Source organism: Chiloscyllium punctatum, chromosome 9 (assembly GCF_047496795.1).
Source record: "Chiloscyllium punctatum isolate Juve2018m chromosome 9, sChiPun1.3, whole genome shotgun sequence".
NCBI lineage: Eukaryota > Metazoa > Chordata > Chondrichthyes > Orectolobiformes > Hemiscylliidae > Chiloscyllium > Chiloscyllium punctatum.
This window is the reverse complement of record NC_092747.1, coordinates 2,191,635-2,205,220: the sequence shown is the minus strand read 5'-3', so window position 1 is coordinate 2,205,220 and position 13,586 is coordinate 2,191,635.

The window sequence follows — 13,586 nt, the reverse complement described above, 5'->3', positions numbered from 1 at the left end:
ATATTGGATTTGATACTGGGTAATAAACCGGGCCATGTGCTAGATTTGGAGGTAGGTGAGCACTTTGGTGGTAATGATCACAATTTGGTTACGTTTACTTTAGTGATGGGAAGGATTAGGTATATACCACAGGGCAACAGTTCTAGCTGGGGGAAAGGCAATTATGATGTGATTAGGCAAAATCTAGGATGCATAGGATAGGGAAGAAAACTGCAGGAGATGGGCACAATTGAAATGTGGAGCTTGTTCAATGAATAGCTACTGCATGTCCTTGATAAGTATGTACCTGTCAGACAGGGAGAAAATGGTCGAGTGAGGGAACTGTGATTTACTAAAGTAGTTGAAACTTGTCAAGAGGAAGAAGGAGGCTTATGTAAAGATGAGATGTGAAGGCTCAGTTAGGGCACTTGAGAGTTACAAGTTAGCGGGAAGGACCAAAAGAGAGAGCTAAGAAGAGCCAGGAGGGCACATAAGAAGTCTTTGGTAGGTGGGATCAAGGAAAACTCAAAAGCTTTCTATAGGTATGTCAGGAATAAAAGAATGTCTAGAGTAAGATTAGGTAAAAACAATAACTGCAGATGCTGGAAACCAAATTCTGGATTAGTGGTGCTGGAAGAGCACAGCAGTTCAGGCAGCATCCAACGAGCAGCGAAATCGACATTTCGGGCAAAAGCCCTTCATCAGTTTTATTCCTGATTCGGGCTTTTATTCGGGCTTTTGCCCGAAACGTCGATTTTGCTGCTCGTTGGATGCTGCCTGAACTGCTGTGCTCTTCCAGCACCACTAATCCAGAGTAAGATTAGGGCGTGTCAAGCAAAGTAGTGGGAAGTTGCGCATGGAATCCGAACGGATACAAGAGGCACTAAATGAAAACTTTTTGTCATTGTTCACACTGCAAAAAGACAATTTTGATGAGGAGAATACTGAGATACAGCTAACTAGACTAGATGGGATTGAGGTTCACAAGGTATTAACAATTCTGGAAAGTGTGAAAATACGTAAGTCCCCTGAGCCGGATGGGATTTATCCTAGGATTCTTTGGGAAACTAGGGAGAAGATTGCAGAGCCTTTGGCTTTGATCTTTATGTCATTATTGTCTACAGGAATAGTGCCAGAAGACTGGATGGTAGCAAATGTTGTTCCCTTGTTCAAGAAGGGAGTAGAAACAACCCTGGTAATTATAGACCAGTGAGCCTTACTTTGGTTGTGGGTAAAGTGTTGGAAAGGGTTAGAAGATATAGGATTTATAATCATCTGGAAAGGAATAATTTGATTAGGGATAGTCAACATGGTTTTGGGAAGGGTAGGTCGTGCCTCAGAAGCCTTATTGAGTTCTTTGAGAAGGTGACCAAACAGGTGGATGAGGGTAAAGCAGTTGATGTGGTATAAATGGATTTAAGTAAAGCACTTGATAAGGTTCCCCATGCTAGGCTATTGCAGAAAATATGAAGGCAGGGGATTGAGGGTGATTTAGCGGTTTGGATCAGAAATTGGCTAGCTGAAAGAAGACAGATGGTGATGGTTGATGGGAACTTTTCATCCTGGAATTCAGAAACTAGTGATGTACCGCAAGTTTTGATTTTGGGTCCTCTGCTGTTTATCATTTTTATAACTGACCTGGATGAGAGCATAGAAGGATGGCTTCATAAATTTGTGGATGACACAAAAGTTGGTGACACTGTGGACAGTGCGGAAGGCTGTTGCAGGTTATGGAGGAACATAGATAAGCTGCAGAGCTGAGCTGAGAGGTGGCAAATGGAGTCTAATGCAGAGAAATGTGAGATGATTCACTTTGGAAGGAGTAACAAGAATACAGAGTAATGGGCTAATGGTACGATTCTTGGTAGTGTGGATGAGCAGAGAGATCTCAGTGTCCATGTGCATAGATCCCTGTAAGTTCCACCCAGGTTGATAGGGTTGTTAAGAAGGAGTAGTGTGTGTCAGCTTTTATTGGTAGAGGGATTGAGTTTTGGAGTCATGAGGTCATGCTGCAGCTGTACAGAACTCTGATGTGGCCAGAGTTCTGGTCACCACATTATAGGAAGGAAGTGGAAATATTGGAAAGGGTGCAGAAGTGATTCACCAGGATGTTACCTGGTGCGGAGGAAAGTCTTATGAGGAAAGGCTGAGGGACTTGAGGTTGTTTTCTTCAGCAAGAAGGCTAAAAGGTGACTTAATAGAGACATACACGCTAATCAGAGGGTTAGATAGGGTGGACGGTAAATGCCTTTTCCTTGGATGGTGACAGCTAGCACAAGGAGACATAGCTTTAAATTGAGAGGGTAATAGATATAGGACAGATGTCAGAAGTAGTTTCTTTACTCAGAGAGTAGCAGGGGCGTGGAATGCCCTGCCTGCAACAGTAGTAGACTTGCCAACTTTAAGACCATTTAAATGGTCATTGGATAAATATATGGATGATAATGGTATAGTGTAGGTTAGATGGGCTTCAGATTGGCTTCACAGGTCGGCACAACTTCGAGGGCCAAAGGGCCTATCCTGCGCTGTAATGTTCTATGTTCTTTGTTCTGTTTCGGGTTGTGTAACAGGTTAGGAGTTTAAGAAGTCAATCGCACCAAGTGCGTTCGTAACAAATCTTGTCAGCAACTCTGTTTCTGCACAATCTTCCTTAGTCCTTTCTGCTAAGACTGTTCCTTAGAAATGTGATAGAAATGTTTAAAGCAATGAAACATGATGTGAGATAGATTTAAACAAAAAAAAATCTGATTTCAGTGTTTGACGGATCAAGTCAGATACATTAGGGACATTTGAGCAATTCTCTTGAATAGGCACATGGAAAATAGAAATAGAAATTGCTGGGAAATCTCAGCAGTTTTGGCAGCATCTGTGGAGAGAGAGCAGAGTTAACATTTTGGGTCCAGTGACTGTTCTTCGGGACACCAGAATGAAACCTGGCTGGATTGAACAAATCTTTGATTTTTGAAGTTGACACTATGTTGGTTTCAGACTCTGATCCAGGTTAATTGCAATCAGCGATGAACTTCTTCCATCAAACTCTCACCATCAGCATTCAATTTCACCAATCGGCCATAACTCATCAAAATGTATGCTTTGTTTTCAGATCCTGGACCAAAAGATGTCGTTTTTATTCTTTGGCCCTTTAAACAAAGTCTCCGCAGATACACTTATATTTTTGTGTGCTGTATGCATTTGTGGGTTGCATTCAGGGGATTTAATTCTTTTTCTGGTTCATATTGTGAAGACCATGCCTTTTTATTTTTGTGCTTTTTAAAATTAAGACTGAAATGAGGAGAAAGAATTGTTTTAAAATCAGTATTTTGCAGCAGTTGCTGCAAGTTTTGCAAATTAAGTAATTTGTCATTATGGCAAGCATCACATAAACAGCAAGGAGTAATTGAAGATTATTGGGCATAGACAGGGTAGACAGGAAGAAGCGTTTCCCTTGTCAGAAGGATCAATGATCAGGGTTGTAGATTTAAGATAGAGGTAGTAGGTTTAGAGGAGCTGTGTGGAAATTCTCTTTTACCAGAGGATGGTGGAAATCTGGAACTCACTGCCTGTAAGGGTGGTAGAGACAGAAACCATCATAACATTTAAAAGGTATTTAGATATGCACTTGTGATACCAAGACAGAGGAGGTTATGGGTCAAACGCATGATAGCCATATTTGGAGATGACATAAAAATAGTGGGAAGGCAAGTGGTGAAGATGACACAAAGAGTCTGCTGTAGGATTTAGACAGGTTTGGTGAATGGGCAGAAACTTGGCTGATGTAATATAGTATAGGAAAATGTGAAACTATGCCTTTCAGTAAGAAGAGTAGAGGAACAAAATGTTATTTAAATAGAGAAAGACTGCAGAAAGTTACAACACAGGTTAATTTAGGAGTCTTCATGCATAAATCATAAAATGTTCCAAGTTCAGTGAGGTAATCTGGAAGACAAATGGAATGTCAGACTTTGTTTCAAAGGGAATGGGGTATAAAAGTAAGGAAGTTTTACTAAAACTACACAAGGCACTATTTGGACCACAGCTGAAATACTGCGGACAGTTTTGAAGAGAGTTATATTGGCATTGGAGGCAATCCAGAAAAGGGTCACGAGATTGATCCTGCACAGGGAGGGACTGTCTTATGAGAGACGTTGAGTAGATTGGGCTTGGGGTTTAGGAGAATGAGGGGTGATCTTATTGAATCATATAAAATTGTAAGGAACTTGATAGGGTAGATCCTCAGAGGTTGTTAGTTTTTGTATGACAGTCTGGAACAACAGGCATCATCTGAGCCAGAGGTCATCCATTTAAGACAGAGTTAAGGAGGAGTTTCCTCTCTCAGATGGTTGTGAATCTGTGGCATTCTTTTCTAGAGAGGTCTGTGGTGGCTGGGTCATTAAGTATACAGGTCGTTCTCTTATGACACGATAGTTGTGTTCCTCTGCAACCTTGCGCTATGGAAAATCGTGCTGTGGAAAACCACTATATAAAATTGCACTGTAGAGATCACTAATAAAAATTCCTATACCTGTTCAGTAAACAGTGTCCATAATTTGTCAATCACATTATAGCCAATTCACGCTGACGAAATGTGTATTGTTAATAGAACGACCTATAATTCAAGGCTGAATTAGATAGAATTTTGATCAGTATGGGAATCCAAGGTTATGGGGAAATGGCAGAAATGTGGAGGTTAGGATTATTTGAGGCTCTGTAACCTCATTGAATGGCAGAGCAGGTGGCATGGGCTGAATAATCTACTTCTGCTCCCACATCTTATGGTATAGGTGGGAGGAAGGTTTAATGGGCGTAAGGCTTGTATTTTGTTGTACATGTTTGGATATTTTGTAAAGAAATGCTTTTCTAAAATGTCATTTCATTTTCTTAAAGCTGGAGGGTTGTAAAGTTTCTTTTTATTTTTAGGATTTTTAAAATTTTGGACGAAAATGAGAAAGAACTGTTTTAAAACCAGTGTCTTGCAAGGATTTCTGCATGTTTGAAAAGCAAGACAAACATGTAAATAATTGCGCGAGTAAGCAATAGTCGAAGATTAGGGAGGATTTAAACTAACTTGGTAGGAGTGGGATCCAGAGAGAAAATTCTGTCGGGGAATTATTAGCCAAACTTAGAAGAGACAGCAATTGAGTAAGGAAGGCATAGACATTGTCGACTAGGTAAGGCACAAGGGAGTTTGGTAAGATAGAATGATATTTATCTTAATACAAGGAGTCTGACAAACAAAAAAAGATATGTTGATGGCACAAGTTAAAACTTGGGGCATGATGTCCTTGCTGTGACTGAGACATGGTTGAGAAAGGAGCATGATTGACAGCTTAATATTCGAGCATACAGAGTCTTCAAGTGAGACAGGGAAGGCAGTAAAAGAGGAGATCTTGCAGTATTGATTACGGGATCTATTACAGTGGTAAAGAGGAATGGCATCTCAGAAAACTCTTCAAGTAAAGCAATATGGGTAGAACTATGGAAAAGACAATGCCTTGCTGACAAGTTACAAGTTCTAAATTGCAGCAAGACATATTTTGATGGTATTAGACACTTTCAAAAGTTAATGGGGGTAGGCTTTTTGCAGGTAAATGGATGAGTAGCAAGTGTGAGGATTTTAACAGTGAGATAATAAGAGTTCACAGACAGTGTGTTCCTGTAAGAGTGAAGGACGATGCAGGACTAGACAAAGACAACAAGATGACTGGAGATTTTGAGGCTTTGGTCAAAAGACAAAAAGGAGGAATATGTCAGGTATAGACAGCTGTGGTCAAGTGAATCCATTGCGGACTATAGGAAGAGTAGGAGTGCAGTTAAGAGGGAAATCAGGAGGACAAAATGGGGACATGAGACATTAGATAAGGTGAAGGAAAATACAAGGAGATGCTACAAGTACATTAAAGACAAAAAAAGTAACTAGCAAGAGAATATGGCCCCTTAACGATCAGTGAGGCAGTCTATGTGTGGCCATCTATTAGCTGAGGCATGAAGTTTAAGAGCAGGGAGACTATGCTGCAACTGTAGAAAAGATCAATTAGGCCATAACTTGAGTGTTCTGTGCAGTTCTGGAATTGACATTATCTCATCAGTAATCACTCACTAACAAGTATGATTATCCACCAAGGAAATTCTGTATCACTGGTCATGGGTTCTGGGGTCCTTGCTTGGCTGATCAGCTCAATCAATGAGCCACAATTCCAACCACACATTTGGCAAGTGTCTTTGGGATGTGGAATTGATCTTTGGCCTTGAGACCCCTGACATGCCTTTCTTAGGTTCCTTTTCTATATTTCCTCACCTCAGCAGATGTTCTCAAAGGATTGTCTCGCTTTATCCAGGAGCTTCCTCCAAGTCAGTTCCTTCTGAATGAGGGTCTTCCATACATTGACATCTCTGTTACATTTCTTGAGAGAAGTCTTCAGGAAATCTTTGAAAGGCTTCCTTTGTCCTCCTCTTGTTTGAGTGCATTCCTTGAGTTTCTTGGTAAAGAAGATTCACTTGGTGTTCAGAACTCAGGCATCCTAAGTAGGTGGCCAACCCAGCGGAGTTGGTTTTAGATGATTATGGCTTCAATGTTGTTGCTGTTATCTGCTTCAAGGATGTTGATGCTAGTGTTGATGTTTCCTCCCAGCTGATGCAGAAAATCCATCTCAAACAATATTGATGGTACTTCTCAAGGATCTTGAGATGGCGTCTGTATATATCCAAGTTTTAGAACCATATGGAACAGTCAGAGGGATGACTGCCTTATACAAAAGGATCTTGTTATAGCACGGATGTCATGGTCATCAAAGACTCTCATCTTCAGGCGTCCAAAGTGACGTGATATTGAATCTCTCAATGTCAGCCTGACATGAGAGGTAGCATCCCAGGTAGGGAGAATGTTTCACATTTGGGAGAATTTCTCCATTGATCTTAATGGAGGGATGGACCAGAACTTGACCTGGAATGGGTTGGTACAGGATTTGAGTCTTCTTAAGGTTAAGGCTGAGACCAACTTTTTTGGTATGCTTCTGTGAAGCTATTAAGTGAGGCTTGAAAATTCTCTTCCGAGAGAGCAGAGATGACATTGCAGCTGCATAATGAAGTTCCACAAGTAAGGTTGATGGCATTTTTGTGTTATTTTCATCCAGTTGAGGTTGAAAGATTTTCTGTCCATTCTTTAGATGATGCCCACATTACTGCGCAGCTTGTTCTTCACAAGATGAAGAATGGTACCATTGAAGATGGAGAAGTCAGTTGGGATGATGATACATCCCAGCCTCACCCCTGTCTTAAGTACAAAGGATTCTGTCTTATTACTGCTGGTGAGGACTGTCACTGACATCTTGTCATGGAAGAGAGAGGATGAAATTCACTGGACAACCAGCCTTTAACAGGGTCTTTTATGGCACTTCCCAATTGACTAGGTCAAAAGCCTACTGATCGATGAAGGCAATGTAGATTGGTTGATGTTGGTACTGGTATTTCTCTTGGAGTTGCCAAGCAGTGAAAATCATATCCACATTTCACAGTTTGGTTGAAAGCCACACTGATTTTCAGTAAGGATTTTCCCGAGACTGCCTACCAAAGATTTGGGTGACGATCTTCTGGACAGTGGAACGTCGGGACATTGCTCCGTTGTTCCCACAGTCCACTTTGTCTCCTTTCTTGATGTCTTGTTCCGATGACAGTATCCCTGAGTTCAGCAGAGATTTCTTCAGTGTTCCAGATTTTCAGGAACAGTTGAAGGAGATGACAGTAATCTTTACTCCTCAACATTTGAAAATCTTTGCTGGAATCCTATCTACTCCTGTAGCATTTCCATTCTTCATATGTCCATGGAAGCTTCAACTCTTGAATGAGGTGGGAATCCAAGATCATCTTTGATGGGCACCATGATGTGAGATGCCGGTGTTGGACTGAATGTGGGGAGGAGCTGGTGTCGGACTGGGGTGGACAAAGTCAGAAGTCACACAACACCAGGTTTATGTAAAATCGTAAACCTTCAGAGCGCTGATCCCTCATCAGGTGAAGAGACAAAGGAGCAGTACTCTGAAAGCTTCTGATTTTCTGTTGGATTATAACCTAGTGTCATGCAACTTCTGACTTTTATCTTTGGTGGGGATTTGGGATATTTCTTCAAACAGGTCCTCATCGATGATTCTATCGTGGTTTAGGAGATAAAGAGAACAAAGAAAATTTACAGCCCAGGAACAGGCCCTTGGCCCTTCAAGCCCAAGATGATCCAAATCCACTGTCTAAACCTATTGCTCAATTCCTAAGCATCTGTATCCCTCTGCCCTCCCCCTACTTATACGTCTGTCCAGACGCACTTTAAATGAATCTACTGTGCCTGCCTCTATTACCTCTGCTGGCAACGCATTCCAGGCACCTACCACCCTCTGTGTAAAGTACTTTCCGCGTGTATACCCCTTAAACATTTCACCTCTCACCTTGAACATGTGACCTCTCGTTATTGAATCCCTTACCCTGGGAAAAAGCCTATTTTTATCCACCCTGTCTGTACCCTTCATGATTTTGTAGACCTCAATCAGGTCCCCCTCAATCTCCTTTTTTCTCATGAAAACAATCCTAACCTACTCACCCTCTCTTCATAGCTAGCACCTTCCATACCAGGCAACATCCTTGTAAACCTTCTCTGCAGCCTCTCCAAAGTATCCACATCCTTTTGGTAATATGGCAACCAAAACTGTACATAGTATTCTAAATGTGGACGAACCAAAGCCTTGTACAATTTTAACACGACCTGCCAGCTTATATACTCAATACCCCATCCGATGAAGGCAAGCATACTATATGCCTTCCTGTCCACTCTATCCATCTGTGCAGCTACCTTCAGGGTACAATGGATCTGAATTCCCAGATCTCTCTGCTTATCAACTTTTCCCAAGGCTCTTCCGTTTACAGCATAGTTCGCTTGAGAATGTGACTTCCCAAAATGCATCATCTCACATTTGCCTGGATTGAACACCATCTGCCACTTCTCCGCCCAAGTCTCCAGTCTATCTATTCTCCTGTATTCTCTGACAGTCTCCTATGCTTTATGCTACTCCATTAATCTTCGTGTCATCTGCAAACTTGCTGATCAAACCAACAGTGCCCTCTTCCAGATCATTTATGTATATAACAAACAACAGTGGCCCCAGCACTGATCCCTGTGGAACACCACTGGGCACCTTTCTCCATTTCAAGAAACTTCCTTCTGTCTCCTGTTGCTCAACCAGTTATTCATCCACCTAGCTAGAATACCCTGCACACCATGTGACTTCACTTTCTCCATTAGTTTACCATGGGGAGCCTTATCAAACGCCTTACGATCTTTGAGGTGTTCTGCCCATTGGAGACAGATGTTTTCTTTCTCTGTCTCTCAAAAAGGTGTTATCCTTACTCTGCACCAGTTTGAGGCCAAGGGTTTTGGGTTTTGATAAATTGCCATAGAAGCATAGAGTTTACAATGCAGGAAGAGGCCATTTGACCATTGCGTCTGTACCAATTTCCAAAAGAGCGACCCAGCTCGTTTTACTGTCCATTTCTATCTCTGCATCCCTGTAACATCATCACTTTCAAATAGGTATCCAGCTCTATTTTGAAATCTGCTTCCACCATTCTCCCAGGCAGCGTATCCCAAATCCTAAGAATTCGCTGGGTAAAGAAGTTTTTCCTCATCTCACCGAGCTCTCTTGCTGAAAATCTTGCAATTGTGACCCCTAGTTACTGACATACCATTTGGTGGAAACAGAATACCGCTATTCTTCCATGTCCACAAGGGTTCCAATCCTGAGAATGATGAAATTCATGACTGCAGAGCTCATTTAAAAATAGATTAAAAATCGTGAATATGCAATGTTTTGCCTGCATTTGTTGCTTTTTGTTGTTACTTAAATTTTGAACAAGAGAACAAAGAACAAAGAGCATTACAGCACAGGAACAGGCCCTTCAAGCCTGCATTGATCCAGATCCTTTATCTAAACCTGCCACCTATTTTCTAAGGATCCGTATCCCTTTGCTCTCTGCCCATTCATGAATCTGTCTAGATGCATCATCAATGACGCTATTGTTCCCGCATCTACCACCTCCACTGGCAACGCATTCTAGGCACCCTCGACCCTCTGCGTAAAGAACCTTCCACATATATCTCCCCTAAACTTTTCCCCTCTCACTTTGAACTCGTGACCCCTAATAATTCAGTCCTCCACTCTGGGAAAATGCTTCTTGCTATCCACCCTGTCTAAACCTCTCATGATTTTGTAGACCTCAATCAAGTCCCCCCTCAACTGCCTTCTTTCCAATGAAAACAATCTTAATCTACTCAACCTTTCCTCACAACTAGCATCCTCCATACCAGGCAACATCCTGGTGAACCTCCTCTGCACCCTCTCCAAAGTATCCACATCCTTTTGGTAATGTGCGACCAAAACTGTACGCAATATTCCAAATGTGGCAAAGCTGAAGTCCTATACAACCGTAACATAACCTGCCAACTCTTGTACTCAGTACCGCATCCGATGAAGGAAAGCATGCTATATACCTTCTTGATGACTCTACTGACCTGCATTGCCACCTTCAGGTAACAATGGACCTGAACACCCAGATCTCTCTGTACATCGATTTTCCCCAGGGCTTTTCCATTTACTGTATAGTTCGCTCTGGAACTGCATCTTCCAAAATGCATAACCTCGCATTTGTCTGGATTGAATTCCATCTGCCATTTCTCTGCCTAACTCTCCAAGCTATCTATATTCTGCTGTATTCTCTGACAGTCCCCCTCACTATCTGCTACTTCACCAATCTTAGTATCATCTGAAAACTAGTGTGGATAGGTAATTTTGCTCTTCATTATTTCATGGATACAAAGGATATACTGCATCCTTCTTGACCCTGTCAAGAATTGTTCATAATTTTGAACACCTTAGTAAGTTTTCTGCACTGGCCATCTGTTTGGTAGACCATAAGAGCATAAAACATAGGAGCAGAAATTACGCCATTCAGCCCATCGAGTCTGCTCCACCATTCAATCATAGCTGATGAGTTTCTCAACGCCATTCTTCCACTTTCTCCCTGTAAACTTTGATCCCCTTGATATTCAAGAACCTATCTAGTTCAGTCTTAAATATGTTGTGGATTAGGTCAGACCCCTCAAAGCCTCTTTAAGCAGCTAGCCCAGACCATAACTTTGCTATTTGTTTAGCTATGTGTATAGTGGATATTCCCAGTGTAAATTAGCTGGGTCGACTGCCAAATTTTAAACAAACAAAATTAATTTCCAAAATTACGGAATGAAACACAATTAACAGAAAATAGAATACCCGATAACTTATCCTATCCAAACCCGACTTAATGGTTTTAAAAAGGGAGGTCATGCCTGACAAACCTGTTGGAATTTTTTGAAGAGGTAACAAGTAGGTTAGACCAGGGAAACCCAGTGGATGTGGTCTATCTAGACTTTCAAAAGGCCTTTGATAAGGTGCCACACGGGAGGCTGCTGAGCAAGGTGAGGGCCCATGGTGTTCGAGGTGAGCTGCTGGGATGGATTGAGGATTGGCTGTCTAACAGAAGGCAGAGAGTTGGGATAAAAGGTTCTTTTTCAGAATGGCAGCCGGTGACGAGCGGTGTCCCGCAGGGTTCGGTGCTGGGGCCACAGCTGTTCGCATTATATATTAATGATTTGGATGAGGGAACCGGGGGCATTCTAGCGAAGTTTGCCGATGATACGAAGTTAGGTGGACAGGCAGGTAGTACTGAGGAAGTGGGGAGGCTACAGAAGGATCTAGACAGGTTGGGAGAGTGGTCCAGGAAATGGCTGATGGAATTTAACGTGAGCAAGTGCGAGGTCTTGCACTTTGGCAAAAAGAATAAAAGCATAGACTACTTTCTAAATGGTGAGAAAATTAATAAAGCCAAAGCACAAAGGGATCTGGGAGTGCTAGTCGAGGATTCTCTAAAGGTAAACATGCAGGTTGAGTCCGTGATTAAGAAAGCGAATGCAATGTTGTCTCTTATCTCAAGAGGGTTGGAATATAAAAGCAGAGATGTACTACTAAGACTTTATAAAGCTCTGGTTAGGCCCCATTTGGAGTACTGTGTCCAGGTTTGGTCCCCACACCTCAGGAAGGACATACTGGCACTGGAACGTGTCCAGCGGAGATTCACACGGATGATCCCTGGAATGACAGGTCTAGCATATGAGGAACGGCTGAGGATACTGGGATTGTATTCGTTGGAGTTCAGAAGATTAAGGGGAGACTTAATAGAGATGTACAAAATAATACATGGCTTGGAAAAGGTGGATGCTAGGAAATTGTTTCCGTTAGACGAGGAGACTAGGACCCGTGGACACAGCTTAGAATTAGAGGGGGTCATTTCAGAACAGAAATGCGGAGACATTTCTTCAGCCAGAGAGTGGTGGGCCTGTGGCATTCATTGCCACAGAGTGCAGTGGAAGCCGGGACGCTAAATGTCTTCAAGGCTGAGATTGATAGATTCTTGTTGTCTAGAGGAATTAAGGGCTACGGGGAGAATGCTGGTAAGTGGAGCTGAAATGCGCATCAGCCATGATTGAATGGCAGAGTGGACTCGATGGGCCGAATGGCCTTACTTCCACTCCTATGTCTTATGGTCTTATGGTCTAATGATGCTGTTCTGAAAACACACACATCCCTGAGCACAAATAGTAAACATGGCACAGGCAACTCCCAGTTCAAAATCAGAAGGGCAGAAGGAGAGAGATTACCCAGCTTTTTTTTTCACACACAACTGCTGAACTGAACCAAACAGCTAGACAGTTGGCCACACCCCTTAACTATACCAGTTTTTTAAAGACATTAAAGTTTTAGGCTGGGGGTATTATCTGTTAGGGTAAAAAGATGGGCCCACTGAACCATTCAAACTTCAGACACTATGGAGCCTGACCAATTACCCCTTCCCTGAAAAAAAATCTCAAGAACATAGTCACTTTGTAACAGAACCTGTCTTGTGGCACATCTCACCCCTTAACAAAAAATGAACCATCAATATTCAAAAATGGTTGTATTTTTCAAAAAACCCCTCAAAAAATTTGGTTAGTACTTTAAAACACACATATACATTACACTGATTACACACATGCAAACATGCATAAAAACATTTGGATCCAGTCTGTGGTACTCCCATCACCAAACACCTCCATATCTCATTTGAGTCTTGATAAAGCATCGGCAATCATGTTTTTGCGACCTGCCACATGCACACTTGTCAAATTGAATGGCTGCAACAACAAGCTCCATCTAAACAGTCTGGCGTTCTTGTCCTTAATTTCTCCACAAATTTGAATGGGTTATGATCAGTGTATACCATTGTCTCAGATGCGTTGCTGGTAATATAAACACTGAAATATTGTAATGCCAACACCAAGCTTAAAGTCTCTTTCTCAACTGTTGAATATTTCTGCTGATGAACATTCAATTTCCTGGAGAAATTCTCATCGTCTTCCCGCAGGAGCACAGCACTAACACCCACATCACTGGCATTGATTGCCACCTTGAAAGGCTTCATGTAATCAGGTGTGGCTAAAACCGGGCAGTGGTTAACAGTTTTCAGGCTGTTAAACGCCTTCTGACAGTCCACTGTCC